Raw genomic sequence first — 16,378 nt, forward strand, 5'->3', positions numbered from 1 at the left:
GGAAAGAAAACTCACCAGTCCAGGTTCCTGATGTCAGTTTGTAGGGCTCCCTTGGGTCTATCAGGGCAGCACAACTTTGAGGAGGGGACAACTTCGGTTGGGGGTCCATACTTCAATATAAGGATTCTCTGCAGTCAGGTCCCAGCCCAGGGACGGGGCCCCTGGGCACATCCTTTGGCCATTTTCCCTGGGAAAGAAAACTCACCAGTCCAGGTTGCTGATGTCAGTTTGTAGGGCTCCCTTGGGTCTATCAGGGCAGCACAACTTTGAGGATGGGACAACTTCGGTCTGGGGTCCATCCTTCGATATAAGGATTTTTTGCATTCAGGTCCGAGCCCAGCGCCTGGGGCCCCTGGGCACATCCTTTGGCCATTTTCCCTGGGAAAGAAAACTCACTAGTCCAGGTTGCTGATGTCAGTTTGTAGGGCTCCCTTGGGTCTATCAGGGCAGCACAACTTTGAGGAGGGGACAACTTTGGTCTGCGAACCATCCTCCGATATAAGGAGTTTTTGAAGTGAGGCCCCAGCCCATTGCCAGGGGCCCCTGGGCACATCCTTTGGCCATTTTCCCTGGGAAAGAAAATTCACCAGTCCAGGTTGCTGATGTCAGTTTGTAGGGCTCCCTTGGGTCTCTCAGGGCAGCACAACATTGAGGAGGGGACAACTTTGGTCTGTGATCCATTCTTCGATATAAGGATTCTCCGAAGTCAGGTCCCAGCCCGGGGTCAGGGGCCCCTGGGCACATCCTTTGGCCATTTTCCCTGGGAAATAAAACTCACCAGTCCAGGTTGCTGATGTCAGTTTGTAGGGCTCTCTTGGGTCTCTCAGGGCAGCACAACTTTGAGGAGGGGACAACTTCAGTCTGGGGTCCATCCTTCGATATAAGGATTCTTTGCAGTCAGGTCCGAGCCCAGTGCCAGGGGCCCCTGGGCACATCCTTTGGCCATTTTCCCTGGGAAAGAAAACTCACCAGTCCAGGTTGCTGATGTCAGTTTGTAGGGCTCCCTTGGGTCTATCAGGGCAGCACAACTTTGAGGATGAGACAACTTCGGTCTGGGGTCCATCCTTCGATATAAGGATTTTTTGCATTCAGGTCCGAGCCCAGCGCCTGGGGCCCCTGGGCACATCCTTTGGCCATTTTCCCTGGGAAAGAAAACTCACTAGTCCAGGTTGCTGATGTCAGTTTGTAGGGCTCCCTTGGGTCTATCAGGGCAGCACAACTTTGAGGAGGGGACAACTTTGGTCTGCGAACCATCCTCCGATATAAGGATTCTTTGCAGTCAGGCCCCAGCCCATTGCCAGGGGCCCCTGGGCACATCCTTTGGCCATTTTCCCTGGGAAAGAAAATTCACCAGTCCAGGTTGCTGATGTCAGTTTGTAGGGCTCCCTTGGGTCTATCAGGGCAGCACAACTTTGAGGAGGGGACAACTTTGGTCTGTGATCCATTCTTCGATATAAGGATTCTTCGCAGTCAGGTCCCAGCCCGGGGTCAGGGGCCCCTGGGCACATCCTTTGGCCATTTTCCCTGGGAAAGAAAACTCACCAGTCCAGGTTGCTGATGTCAGTTTGTAGGGCTCTGTTGGGTCTCTCAGGGCAGCACAACTTTGAGGAGGGGACAACTTCGGTTGGGGGTCCATCCTTCGATATAAGGATTTTTTGCAGTCAGGTGCCAGCCCAGTGCCATGGGCCCCTGGGCACATCCTTTGGCCATTTTCCCTGGGAAATAAAACTCACCAGTCCAGGTTGCTGATGTCAGTTTGTAGGGCTCCCTTGGGTCTATCTGGGCAGCACAACTTTGAGGAGGGGACAATTTCGGTCTGGGGTCCATCCTTCGATATAAGGATTCTTTGCAGTCAGGTCCCAGCCCTGCTCTTGGGGCTCCTGGGAACATCCTTTGGCCATTTTCCCTGGGAAAGAAAACTCACCAGTCCAGGTTGCTGATGTCAGTTTGTAGGGCATCCTTGTGTCTCTCAGGGCAGCACAACTTTGAGGAGGGGACAACTTTGGTCTGTGATCCATTCTTCGATATAAGGATTCTTCGCAGTCAGGTCACAGCCCGGGGTCAGGGGCCCCTGGGCACATCCTTTGGCCATTTTCCCTGGGAAAGAAAACTCACCAGTCCAGGTTGCTGATATCAGTTTGTAGGGCTCCCTTGGGTCTATCAGGGCAGCACAACTCGGAGGAGGGGAAAACTTTGGTCTGCGAACCATCCTTCGATATAAGGATTCTTTGCAGTCAGGCCCTAGCCCATTGCCAGGGGCCCCTGGGCACATCCTTTGGCCATTTTCCCTGGGAAAGAAAACTCACCAGTCCAGGTTGCTGATGTCAGTTTGTAGGGCTCTCTTGGGTCTCTCAGGGCAGCACAACTTTGAGGAGGGGACAACTTTGGTCTGTGATCCATTCTTCGATATAAGGATTCTTCGCAGTCAGGTCACAGCCCGGGGTCAGGGGCCCCTGGGCACATCCTTTGGCCATTTTCCCTGGGAAAGAAAACTCACCAGTCCAGGTTGCTGATGTCAGTTTGTAGGGCTCTCTTGGGTCTCTCAGGGCAGCACAACTTTGAGGAGGGGACAACTTCGGTCTGGGGTCCATCCTTCGATATAAGGATTCTTTGCAGTCAGGTCCGAGTCCAGTGCCAGGGGCCCCTGGGAACATCCTTTGGCCATTTTCCCTGGGAAAGAAAACTCACCAGTCCAGGTTGCTGATGTCAGTTTGTAGGGCTCCCTTGGGTCTATCAGGGCAGCACAACTTTGAGGAGGGGACAACTTCGGTTGGGGGTCCATACTTCAATATAAGGATTCTCTGCAGTCAGGTCCCAGCCCAGGGACGGGGCCCCTGGGCACATCCTTTGGCCATTTTCCCTGGGAAAGAAAACTCACCAGTCCAGGTTGCTGATGTCAGTTTGTAGGGCTCCCTTGGGTCTATCAGGGCAGCACAACTTTGAGGAGGGGACAACTTCGGTCTGGGGTCCATCCTTCGATATAAGGATTTTTTGCATTCAGGTCCGAGCCCAGCGCCTGGGGCCCCTGGGCACATCCTTTGGCCATTTTCCCTGGGAAAGAAAACTCACTAGTCCAGGTTGCTGATGTCAGTTTGTAGGGCTCCCTTGGGTCTCTCAGGGCAGCACAACTTTGAGGAGGGGACAACTTTGGTCTGTGATCCATTCTTCGATATAAGGATTCTTCGCAGTCAGGTCACAGCCCGGGGTCAGGGGCCCCTGGGCACATCCTTTGGCCATTTTCCCTGGGAAAGAAAACTCACCAGTCCAGGTTGCTGATATCAGTTTGTAGGGCTCCCTTGGGTCTATCAGGGCAGCACAACTCTGAGGAGGGGAAAACTTTGGTCTGCGAACCATCCTTCGATATAAGGATTCTTTGCAGTCAGGCCCTAGCCCATTGCCAGGGGCCCCTGGGCACATCCTTTGGCCATTTTCCCTGGGAAAGAAAACTCACCAGTCCAGGTTGCTGATGTCAGTTTGTAGGGCTCCCTTGGGTCTCTCAGGGCAGCACAACTTTGAGGAGGGGACAACTTTGGTCTGTGATCCATTCTTCGATATAAGGATTCTTCGCAGTCAGGTCACAGCCCGGGGTCAGGGGCCCCTGGGCACATCCTTTGGCCATTTTCCCTGGGAAAGAAAACTCACCAGTCCAGGTTGCTGATGTCAGTTTGTAGGGCTCCCTTGGGTCTATCTGGGAAGCACGACTTTGAGGAGGGGACAACTTTGGTCTGTGATCCATTCTTCGATATAAGGATTCTTCGCAGTCAGGCCCCAGCCCAGTGCCAGGGGCCCCTGGGCACACCCTTTGGCCATTTTCCCTGGGAAATAAAACTCACCAGTCCAGGTTGCTGATGTCAGTTTGTAGGGCTCTCTTGGGTCTCTCAGGGCAGCACAACTTTGAGGAGGGGACAACTTCGGTCTGGGGTCCATCTTTCGATATAAGGATTCTTTGCAGTCAGGTCCGAGTCCAGTGCCAGGGGCCCCTGGGAACATCCTTTGGCCATTTTCCCTGGGAAAGAAAACTCACCAGTCCAGGTTCCTGATGTCAGTTTGTAGGGCTCCCTTGGGTCTATCAGGGCAGCACAACTTTGAGGAGGGGACAACTTCGGTTGGGGGTCCATACTTCAATATAAGGATTCTCTGCAGTCAGGTCCCAGCCCAGGGACGGGGCCCCTGGGCACATCCTTTGGCCATTTTCCCTGGGAAAGAAAACTCACCAGTCCAGGTTGCTGATGTCAGTTTGTAGGGCTCCCTTGGGTCTATCAGGGCAGCACAACTTTGAGGATGGGACAACTTCGGTCTGGGGTCCATCCTTCGATATAAGGATTTTTTGCATTCAGGTCCGAGCCCAGCGCCTGGGGCCCCTGGGCACATCCTTTGGCCATTTTCCCTGGGAAAGAAAACTCACTAGTCCAGGTTGCTGATGTCAGTTTGTAGGGCTCCCTTGGGTCTATCAGGGCAGCACAACTTTGAGGAGGGGACAACTTTGGTCTGCGAACCATCCTCCGATATAAGGAGTTTTTGAAGTGAGGCCCCAGCCCATTGCCAGGGGCCCCTGGGCACATCCTTTGGCCATTTTCCCTGGGAAAGAAAATTCACCAGTCCAGGTTGCTGATGTCAGTTTGTAGGGCTCCCTTGGGTCTCTCAGGGCAGCACAACATTGAGGAGGGGACAACTTTGGTCTGTGATCCATTCTTCGATATAAGGATTCTCCGAAGTCAGGTCCCAGCCCGGGGTCAGGGGCCCCTGGGCACATCCTTTGGCCATTTTCCCTGGGAAATAAAACTCACCAGTCCAGGTTGCTGATGTCAGTTTGTAGGGCTCTCTTGGGTCTCTCAGGGCAGCACAACTTTGAGGAGGGGACAACTTCAGTCTGGGGTCCATCCTTCGATATAAGGATTCTTTGCAGTCAGGTCCGAGCCCAGTGCCAGGGGCCCCTGGGCACATCCTTTGGCCATTTTCCCTGGGAAAGAAAACTCACCAGTCCAGGTTGCTGATGTCAGTTTGTAGGGCTCCCTTGGGTCTATCAGGGCAGCACAACTTTGAGGAGGGGACAACTTCGGTTGGGGGTCCATACTTCAATATAAGGATTCTCTGCAGTCAGGCCCCAGCCCAGGGCCAGGGGCCCCTGGGCACATCCTTTGGCCATTTTCCCTGGGAAAGAAAACTCACCAGTCCAGGTTCCGATGTCAGTTTGTAGGGCTCCCTTGGGTCTATCAGGGCAGCACAACTTTGAGGATGGGACAACTTCGGTCTGGGGTCCATCCTTCGATATAAGGATTTTTTGCATTCAGGTCCGAGCCCAGCGCCTGGGGCCCCTGGGCACATCCTTTGGCCATTTTCCCTGGGAAAGAAAACTCACTAGTCCAGGTTCCTGATGTCAGTTTGTAGGGCTCCCTTGGGTCTATCAGGGCAGCACAACTTTGAGGAGGGGACAACTTTGGTCTGCGAACCATCCTCCGATATAAGGATTATTTGCAGTCAGGCCCCAGCCCATTGCCAGGGGCCCCTGGGCACATCCTTTGGCCATTTTCCCTGGGAAAGAAAACTCACCAGTCCAGGTTGCTGATGTCAGTTTGTAGGGCTCCCTTGGGTCTCTCAGGGCAGCACAACTTTGAGGAGGGGACAACTTTGGTCTGTGATCCATTCTTCGATATAAGGATTCTTCGCAGTCAGGTCACAGCCCGGGGTCAGGGGCCCCTGGGCACATCCTTTGGCCATTTTCCCTGGGAAAGAAAACTCACCAGTCCAGGTTGCTGATGTCAGTTTGTAGGGCTCCCTTGGGTCTATCTGGGAAGCACGACTTTGAGGAGGGGACAACTTTGGTCTGTGATCCATTCTTCGATATAAGGATTCTTCGCAGTCAGGCCCCAGCCCAGTGCCAGGGGCCCCTGGGCACATCCTTTGGCCATTTTCCCTGGGAAATAAAACTCACCAGTCCAGGTTGCTGATGTCAGTTTGTAGGGCTCTCTTGGGTCTCTCAGGGCAGCACAACTTTGAGGAGGGGACAACTTCGGTCTGGGGTCCATCCTTCGATATAAGGATTCTTTGCAGTCAGGTCCGAGTCCAGTGCCAGGGGCCCCTGGGAACATCCTTTGGCCATTTTCCCTGGGAAAGAAAACTCACCAGTCCAGGTTGCTGATGTCAGTTTGTAGGGCTCCCTTGGGTCTATCAGGGCAGCACAACTTTGAGGAGGGGACAACTTCGGTTGGGGGTCCATACTTCAATATAAGGATTCTCTGCAGTCAGGTCCCAGCCCAGGGACGGGGCCCCTGGGCACATCCTTTGGCCATTTTCCCTGGGAAAGAAAACTCACCAGTCCAGGTTGCTGATGTCAGTTTGTAGGGCTCCCTTGGGTCTATCAGGGCAGCACAACTTTGAGGAGGGGACAACTTCGGTCTGGGGTCCATCCTTCGATATAAGGATTCTTTGCAGTCAGGCCCTAGCCCATTGCCAGGGGCCCCTGGGCACATCCTTTGGCCATTTTCCCTGGGAAAGAAAACTCACCAGTCCAGGTTGCTGATGTCAGTTTGTAGGGCTCCCTTGGGTCTATCAGGGCAGCACAACTTTGAGGAGGGGACAACTTCGGTCTGGGGTCCATCCTTCGATATAAGGATTTTTTGCAGTCAGGCCCCAGCCCAGTGCCAGGGGCCCCTGGGCACATCCTTTGGCCATTTTCCCTGGGAAAGAAAACTCACCAGTCCAGGTTGCTGATGTCAGTTTGTAGGGCTCCCTTGGGTCTATCAGGGCAGCACAACTTTGAGGAGGGGACAACTTCGGTCTGGGGTCCATCCTTCGATATAAGGATTCTTTGCATTCAGGCCCCAGCCCAGTGCCAGGGGCCCCTGGGCACATGCTTTGGCCATTTTCCCTGGGAAAGAAAACTCACCAGTCCAGGTTCCTGATGTCAGTTTGTAGGGCTCCCATAAGACTGGCTGGGCGGCACAAGTTTGAGCTTTCTCCCGGCGAGACACAATGGCTAAGCTTTTCGCTATGATGAAGTCTAGTGCAGACGCACACTACGGCTCTCCGGAGCTGTCCGAAGCCAAGCGCCGGTGGCCGGCGTCTTTCGGCTGAAGCAGCGCTTCGGAGCCTACGGCTGCCGCTCCGCTGTTGTGTGCGCGAAGCAACCGCTTCTCCTGCTCCGGGAGCCGGACAGAGCGGTAGCTTGTACGAGGGCGAAGAACGTTGCCGCAGGGAGACGACATTGTGTGCACAGCCTTGCGACTGCTAGAGGACGGTGGCTAAAGCTCCCTGGCTTTTCAATGCACTGCTGGCATGCTTTATTGAAGGTGTTCCGAGACAACTTTCCTGGGTTTTGACTTCGTCCTGATGCAGCCCCTGTTGGGAAATTGGTGCTCGTCCCAGAAGGCTCGAGATACAGAAAACTCGATGGCAGCTGCAGAAATGAAGGGCTGCGTTGAGTTGTCGAGAAGCAAGAACGTAGACAAGCGCCTTGTGTTTGGGAGTCAGCAGCTGCTGGACTTTTGCGATTGCTTTCACTGTGCTCTTAATGCCAGGAAGGCACGTGCACGCTGCAACAACCAGCTGGGCAAGAGTGGGCAGAAGAGAACGGGCGTCAGACAGCAGCTTACATAGTAGCATGGAAAGAGCAGTGTTTTTGGAGTGTGCAGCAAATCCGTGTTTCTGGACAAGGGAGGCATAAGTGCGCTGCGCTCCTAAGGTATCTCCCTGCGAGACACACTGTCAAAGCTTTTCGCTATGATGCAGTCTAGTTGCAGACGCACACTACGGCTCTCCGGCGCTGTCCGAAGCCAAGCGCCGGTGGCCGGCGTCTTTCGGCTGAAGCAGCGCTTCGGAGCGTACGGCTGCCGCTCCGCTGTTGTGTGCGCGAAGCAGCCGCTTCTCCTGCTCCGGGAGCCGGACAGAGCGGTAGCTTGTACGGGGGCGAAGAACGAAGCCGAAGAGCACCGGGCTTTTGCGCACATCCTAAGGACTGCTACTGGACGGTGGTGGCCGCTCGCCTGCCTCTTCAATTCCCTTCTAGCATCCTTATGGAAGGTGTTCCCGGACAAATTCCCTGAGTTTTGAATTCCTCCTGATGCAGCCCCTCGTGGGAAACTCGTGCTCGTCCTCTGAGTCTCCGACATGCAGAGACCTCGATGGCAACTGCAGAAATGAAGGGCTGCGTTGAGTTGTCGAGAAGCAAGAACCTAGCCAGCGCCTTGTGTTTGGGAGTCAGCAGCTGCTGGACTTTTGCGATTGCTTTCACTGTGCACTGAATGCCAGGACGGCATGTGCACGTTAAAACAACGAGCTGGGCAAGAGTAATCGAAAGATCACGGCCGTCAGAAAGCAGCTTATATATTGCCCTGGAAAGAGCAATGTTTTTGGAGTTTGCAATAAAATCGTGTTTCTGGGCAAGGGAGGCATAAGTGCGCTGCGCTCCTAAGCTATCTCCCTGCGAGACACACTGCCAAAGCTTTTCGCTATGATGCAGTCTAGTGCAGACGCACATTACGGCTCTCCGGAGCTGTCCGAAGCCAAGCGCCGGTGGTCGGCGTCTTTCGGCTGAAGCAGCGCTTCGGAGCGTACGGCTGCCGCTCCGCTGTTGTGTGCGCGAAGCAACCGCTTCTCCTGCTCCTGCAGCCGGACAGAGCGGTAGCTTGCACGAGGGCGAAGAACGTTGCCGCAGGGAGACGACATTGTGTGCACAGCCTTGCGACTGCTAGAGGACGGTGGCTAAAGCTCCCTGGCTTTTCAATGCACTGCTGGCATGCTTTATTGAAGGTGTTCCGAGACAACTTTCCTGGGTTTTGACTTCGTCCTGATGCAGCCCCTCCTGGGAAACTCGTGCTCGTCCCAGAAGGCTCAAGATGCAGAAAACTCGATGGCAGCTGCAGAAATGAAGGACTCTGTTGAAGTGTGGAGAAGCAAGAACGTAGACAGCGCCTTGTGTTTGGGAGTCAGCAGCTGCTGGACTTTTGCGATTGCTTTCACTGTGCTCTTAATGCCAGGAAGGCACGTGCACGCTGCAACAACCAGCTGGGCAAGAATGGGCAGAAGAGAACGGGCGTCAGACAGCAGCTTACATAGTAGCATGGAAAGAGCAGTGTTTTTGGAGTGTGCAGCAAATCCGTGTTTCTGGACAAGGGAGGCATAAGTGCGCTGCGCTCCTAAGGTATCTCCCTGCGAGACACACTGTCAAAGCTTTTCGCTATGATGCAGTCTAGTTGCAGACGCACACTACGGCTCTCCGGAGCTGTCCGAAGCCAAGCGCCGGTGGCCGGCGTCTTTCGGCTGAAGCAGCGCTTCGGAGCGTAGGGCTGCCGCTCCGCTGTTGTGTGCGCCAAGCAGCCGCTTCTCCTGCTCCGGGAGCCGGACAGAGCGGTAGTTTGCACGAGGGCGAAGAACGTTGCCGCAGGGAGACGACATTGTGTGCACAGCCTTGCGACTGCTAGAGGACGGTGGCTAAAGCTCCCTGGCTTTTCAATGCACTGCTGGCATGCTTTATTGAAGGTGTTCCGAGACAACTTTCCTGAGTTTTGACTTCGTCCTGATGCAGCCCCTCCTGGGAAACTCGTGCTCGTCCCAGAAGGCTCGAGATGCAGAAAACTCGATGGCAGCTGCAGAAATGAAGGGCTGCGTTGAGTTGTCGAGAAGCAAGAACATAGCCAGCGCCTTGTATTTGGGAGTCAGCAGCTGCTGGACTTTTGCGATTGCTTTCACTGTGCACTGAATGCCAGGACGGCATGTGCACGTTAAAACAACGAGCTGGGCAAGAGTAATCGAAAGATCACGGCCGTCAGAAAGCAGCTTATATATTGCTTTGGAAAGAGTACTGTTTTTGGAGTGTGCAGTAAAATCGTGTCTCTGGGCAAGGGAGGCATAAGTGCGCTGCGCTCCTAAGGTATCTCCCTGCGCGACACAATGCCAAAGCTTTTCGCTATGATGCAGTCTAGTGCAGACGCACACTACGGCTCTCCGGAGCTGTCCGAAGCCAAGCGCCGGTGGTCGGCGTCTTTCGGCTGAAGCAGCGCTTCGGAGCGTACGGCTGCCGCTCCGCTGTTGTGTGCGCGAAGCAACCGCTTCTCCTGCTCCGGGAGCCGGACAGAGCGGTAGCTTGTACGAGGGCGAAGAACGTTGCCGCAGGGAGACGACATTGTGTGCACAGCCTTGCGACTGCTAGAGGACGGTGGCTAAAGCTCCCTGGCTTTTCAATGCACTGCTGGCATGCTTTATTGAAGGTGTTCCGAGACAACTTTCCTGGGTTTTGACTTCGTCCTGATGCAGCCCCTCTTGGGAAATTGGTGCTCGTCCCAGAAGGCTCGAGATACAGAAAACTCGATGGCAGCTGCAGAAATGAAGGGCTGCGTTGAGTTGTCGAGAAGCAAGAACGTAGACAAGCGCCTTGTGTTTGGGAGTCAGCAGCTGCTGGACTTTTGCGATTGCTTTCACTGTGCTCTTAATGCCAGGAAGGCACGTGCACGCTGCAACAACCAGCTGGGCAAGAGTGGGCAGAAGAAAACGGGCGTCAGACAGCAGCTTACATAGTAGCATGGAAAGAGCAGTGTTTTTGGAGTGTGCAGCAAATCCGTGTTTTTGGACAAGGGAGGCATAAGTGCGCTGCGCTCCTAAGGTATCTCCCTGCGAGACACACTGTCAAAGCTTTTCGCTATGATGCAGTCTAGTGCAGACGCACACTACGGCTCTCCGGAGCTGTCCGAAGCCAAGCGCCGGTGGCCGGCGTCTTTCGGCTGAAGCAGCGCTTCGGAGCGTAGGGCTGCCGCTCCGCTGTTGTGTGCGCGAAGCAACCGCTTCTCCTGCTCCGGGAGCCGGACAGAGCGGTAGCTTGCACGAGGGCGAAGAACGTTGCCGCAGGGAGACGACATTGTGTGCACAGCCTTGCGACTGCTAGAGGACGGTGGCTAAAGCTCCCTGGCTTTTCAATGCACTGCTGGCATGCTTTATTGAAGGTGTTCCGAGACAACTTTCCTGGGTTTTGACTTCGTCCTGATGCAGCCCCTCCTGGGAAACTCGTGCTCGTCCCAGAAGGCTCGAGATGCAGAAAACTCGATGGCAGCTGCAGAAATGAAGGACTCTGTTGAAGTGTGGAGAAGCAAGAACGTAGACAGCGCCTTGTGTTTGGGAGTCAGCAGCTGCTGGACTTTTGCGATTGCTTTCACTGTGCACTGAATGCCAGGACGGCACGTGCACGCTGCAACAACCAGCTGGGCAAGAGTAATCGAAAGATCACGGCCGTCAGAAAACAGCTTATATATTGCCCTGGAAAGAGCAATGTTTTTGGAGTTTGCAATAAAATCGTGTTTCTGGGCAAGGGAGGCATAAGTGCGCAGCGCTCCTAAGCTATCTCCCTGCGAGACACAATGCCAAAGCTTTTCGCTATGATGCAGTCTAGTGCAGACGCACACTACGGCTCTCCGGAGCTGTCCGAAGCCAAGCGCCGGTGGTCGGCGTCTTTCGGCTGAAGCGGCGCTTCGGAGCCTACGGCTGCCGCTCCGCTGTTGTGTGCGCGAAGCAACCGCTTCTCCTGCTCCTGCAGCCGGACAGAGCGGTAGCTTGCACGAGGGCGAAGAACGTTGCCGCAGGGAGACGACATTGTGTGCACAGCCTTGCGACTGCTAGAGGACGGTGGCTAAAGCTCCCTGGCTTTTCAATGCACTGCTGGCATGCTTTATTGAAGGTGTTCCGAGACAACTTTCCTGGGTTTTGACTTCGTCCTGATGCAGCCCCTCTTGGGAAATTGGTGCTCGTCCCAGAAGGCTCGAGATACAGAAAACTCGATGGCAGCTGCAGAAATGAAGGGCTGCGTTGAGTTGTCGAGAAGCAAGAACGTAGACAAGCGCCTTGTGTTTGGGAGTCAGCAGCTGCTGGACTTTTGCGATTGCTTTCACTGTGCTCTTAATGCCAGGAAGGCACGTGCACGCTGCAACAACCAGCTGGGCAAGAATGGGCAGAAGAGAACGGGCGTCAGACAGCAGCTTACATAGTAGCATGGAAAGAGCAGTGTTTTTGGAGTGTGCAGCAAATCCGTGTTTCTGGACAAGGGAGGCATAAGTGCGCTGCGCTCCTAAGGTATCTCCCTGCGAGACACACTGTCAAAGCTTTTCGCTATGATGCAGTCTAGTGCAGACGCACACTACGGCTCTCCGGAGCTGTCCGAAGCCAATCGCCGGTGGTCGGCGTCTTTCGGCTGAAGCAGCGCTTCGGAGCGTACGGCTGCCGCTCCGCTGTTGTGTGCGCGAAGCAGCCGCTTCTCCTGCTCCGGCAGCCGGACAGAGCGGTAGCTTGTACGAGGGCGAAGAACGTTGCAGCAGGCAGACGACATTGTGTGCACAGCCTTCGCAATTCTGGAGGACGGTGGCTAAAGCTCCCTGGCTTTTCAATGCACTGCTGGCATGCTTTATTGAAGGTGTTCCGAGACAACTTTCCTGGGTTTGACTTCGTCCTGATGAAGGAGGAGGAATCAGATGGTGTTTGGGATACTTCCTTCGATGTTTGGATTTCTTAAGGTCAGCCACCAGCTGAGGGCCAGTGACCTCTAGACACACACTCTGGCCCTTTTCCCTGAGATTTAAAATTCACCAGTCCAGGTTCCTGATGTCAGTTTGTAGTGCTCCCTTGGGTCTATCAGGGCAGCAGAAATTTGAGGAAAGGACAACTTCGGTCTGCGGTCCATCCTTCGATATAAGGATACTATGCAGTCAGGTCCCAGCCAGGGTCCAGGCGCACTTGGGCACATCCTTTGGCCATTTTCCCTGGGAAAGAAAACTCACCAGTCCAGGTTCCTGATGTCACTTTGTAGGGCTCCCTTGGGTCTATCAGGGCAGCAGAAGTTTGAGGTGGGGACAACTTCGGTCTGTGATCCATTCTTCGATATAAGGATATTATGCAGTCAGGTCCCAGCAGGGGCCAGGGACCCCTGGGCACATGCTTTGGCCATTTTCCCTGGGAAAGAAAACTCACCAGTCCATGTTGCTGATGTCACTTTGTAGGGCTCCCTTGGGTCTATCTGGGTAGCAGAAATTTGAGGTGCGGAAAATTTTGGTCTGTGATCCATACTTCGATATAAGGATTATTTGCAGTCAGGTCCCAGCCCTTTTCTTAGGGCTCCTGGGCACATGCTTTGGCCATTTTCCCTGGGAAAGAAAACTCACCAGTCCAGGTTGCTGATGTCAGTTTATAGGGCTCCCTTGGGTCTATCTGGGAAGCAGAAATTTGAGGAGGGGACAACTTTGGTCTGCGAACCATCCTTAGATATAGGGATTCTCTGCAGTCAGGCACCAACGCTGTGCCACGGGCCACTGGGCACATCCTTTGGCCATTTTCCCTGGGAAAGAAAATTCACCCGTCCAGGTTGCTGATGTCAGTTTGTAGGGCTCCCTTGGGTCTATATGGGAAGCAGAAATTTGAGGAGGGGACAACTTAGGTCTGGGGTCCATTTTTCCATATAAGGATTCTTTGCAGTCAGGCCCCATCCCAGTGGCAGGGGCCCCTGGGCACATCCTTTGGCCATTTTCCCTGGGAAAGAAAACTCACCTGTCCAGGCTGCTGATGTCAGTTTGTAGGGCTCCCTTGGGTCTATCAGGGCAGCACAACTTTGAGGTGGGGACAATTTTGGTCTGTGATCCACCCTTCGATATAAGGATTTTCTGCATTCAGGCCCCAGCCCTGTGCTTGGGGCCCCTGGGCACATGCTTTGGCCATTTTCCCTGGGAAAGAAAACTCACCAGTCCAGGTTCCTGATGTCACATTGTAGGGAACCCTTGGGTCTATCTGGGAAGCAGAAATTTTAGGAGGGGACAACTTTGGTCTGCGATCCATCCTTCGATATAGGGATTCTTTGCAGTCAGGCTCCAGCCTAGTGCCAGGGGCCCCTGGGCACATCCTTTGGCCATTTTCCCTGAGAAAGAAAACTCACCAGTCCAGGTTGCTGATGTCAGTTTGTAGGGCTCCCTTGTGTCTCTCAGGGCAGCACAACTTTGAGGAGGGGACAACTTCGGTCTGGGGTCCATCCTTCGATATAAGGATTCTTTGCAGTCAGGTCCCAGCCCTGTGCTTGGGGCCCCTGGGAAAATGCTTTGGCCATTTTCCCTGGGAAAGAAAACTCACCAGTCCAGGTTCCTGATGTCACATTGTAGGGAACCCTTGGGTCTATCTGGGAAGCAGAAATTTGAGGAGGGGACAACTTCGGTCTGGGGTCCATCCTTCGATATAAGGATTCTTTGCATTCAGGCCCGTGCCCAGTGCCAGGGGTCCCTGGGCACATCCTTTGGCCATTTTCCCTGGGAAAGAAAATTCATCTGTTCAGGCTGCTGATGTCAGTTTGTAGGGCTCCCTTGGGTCTATCTGGGCAGCAGGAATTTGAGGAGCGGACAATTTCGGTCTGCGATCCATCCTTCGATATAAGGATTCTTTGCAGTCAGGTCCCAGCCCTGGTCTTGGGGCCCCTGGGCACATCCTTTGGCCATTTTCCCTGGGAAAGAAAACTCACCAGTCCAGGTTCCTGATGTCAGTTTGTAGGGCTCCCTTGGGTCTATCAGGGCAGCACAAGTTTGAGGTGGGGACAATTTTGGTCTGTGATGCACCCTTCGATAGAGGGATTCTTTACACTCAGGCCCGAGCCCAGGGCCAGGGGCCCCTGGGCACATCCTTTGGCCATTTTCCCTGGGAAAGAAAATTCACCAGTCCAGGTTGCTAATGTCAGTTTGTAGGGCACCCCTGGGTCTATCAGGGCAGCACAACTTTGAGGAGGGGACAACTTCGGTCTGGGGTCCATCCTTCGATATAAGGATTCTTTGCAGTCAGGTCTGAGCCCAGGGCCAGGGGCCCCTGGGCACATCCTTTGGCCATTTTCCCTGGGAAAGAAAATTCACCAGTCCAGGTTGCTGATGTCAGTTTGTAGGGCTCCCTTGGGTCACTCAGGGCAGCACAACTTTGAGGAGGGGACAACTTCGATTGGGGGTCCAAACTTCGATATAAAGATTCTCTGCAGTCAGGGCCCAGCCCAGGGCCAGGGGCCCCTGGGCACATCCTTTGGCCATTTTCCCTGGGAAAGAAAACTCACCAGTCCAGGTTGCTGATGTCAGTTTGTAGGGCTCCCTTGGGTCTCTCAGGGCAGCACAACTTTGAGGAGGGGACAACTTCGGTCTGGGGTCCATCCGTCGATATAAGGATTTTTTGCATACAAGTCCGAGCCCAGTTCCTGGGGCCCCTGGGCACATCCTTTGGCCATTTTCCCTGGGAAAGAAAACTCACTAGTCCAGGTTGCTGATGTCAGTTTGTAGGGCTCCCTTGGGTCTATCAGGGCAGCACAACTTTGAGGAGGGGACAACTTCGGTGTGGGGTCCAAACTTCAATATAAGGACTCTCTGCAGTCAGGTCCCAGCCCAGTGCTTGGGGCCCCTGGGCACATGCTTTGGCCATTTTCCCTGGGAAAGAAAACTCACCAGTCCAGGTTGCTGATGTCAGTTTGTAGGGCCCCCTTGGGTCTATCAGGGCAGCACAACTTTGAGGAGGGGACAACTTCGGTCTGGGGTCCATCCTTCGATATAAGGATTCTTTGCATTCAGGCCCGTGCCCAGTGCCAGGGGTCCCTGGGCACATCCTTTGGCCCTTTTCCCTGGGAAAGAAAACTCACCAGTCCAGGTTGCTGATATCAGTTTGTAGGGCTCCCTTGGGTCTATATGGGAAGCAGAAATGTGAGGAGGGGACAACTTTCTTCTGGGGTCCATTGTTCGGTATAAGGATTCTTTGCAGTCAGGCCCCATCCCAGTGCCAGGGGACCCTGGGCACATCCTTTGGCCATTTTCCCTGGGAAAGAAAACTCACCTGTCCAGGCTGCTGATGTCAGTTTGTAGGGCTCCCTTGGGTCTATCTGGGCAGCAGAAATTTGAGGAGCGGACAATTTTGGACTGCGATCCATCCTTCGATATAAGGATTCTTTGCAGTCAGGTCCCAGCCCTGCTCTTGGGGCTCCTGGGAACATCCTTTGGCCATTTTCCCTGGGAAAGAAAACTCACCAGTCCAGGTTGCTGATGTCAGTTTGTAGGGCTCCCTTGGGTCTATCAGGGCAGCACAAGTTTCAGGTGGGGACAATTTCTGTCTGTGATCCACCCTTCGATAGAGGGATTCTTTACAGTCAGGCCCGAGCCCAGGGCAGGGGCCCCTGGGCACATCCTTTGGCCATTTTCCCTGGGAAAGAAAATTCTCCAGTCCAGGTTGCTAATGTCAGTTTGTAGGGCTCCCTTGGGTCACTCAGGGCAGCACAACTTTGAGGAGGGGACAACTTCGGTTGGGGGTCCGAACTTCGATATAAGGATTCTCTCAAGGCAGGCCCCAGCCCAGTGCCAGGGGCCCCTGGGCACATCCTTTGGCCATTTTCCCTGGGAAAGAAAAC

This window comes from Lonchura striata, chromosome 1 (genome assembly GCF_050655825.1).
Source record: "Lonchura striata isolate lonStrDom1 chromosome 1, ASM5065582v1, whole genome shotgun sequence".
In the NCBI taxonomy this organism is placed as follows: domain Eukaryota; kingdom Metazoa; phylum Chordata; class Aves; order Passeriformes; family Estrildidae; genus Lonchura; species Lonchura striata.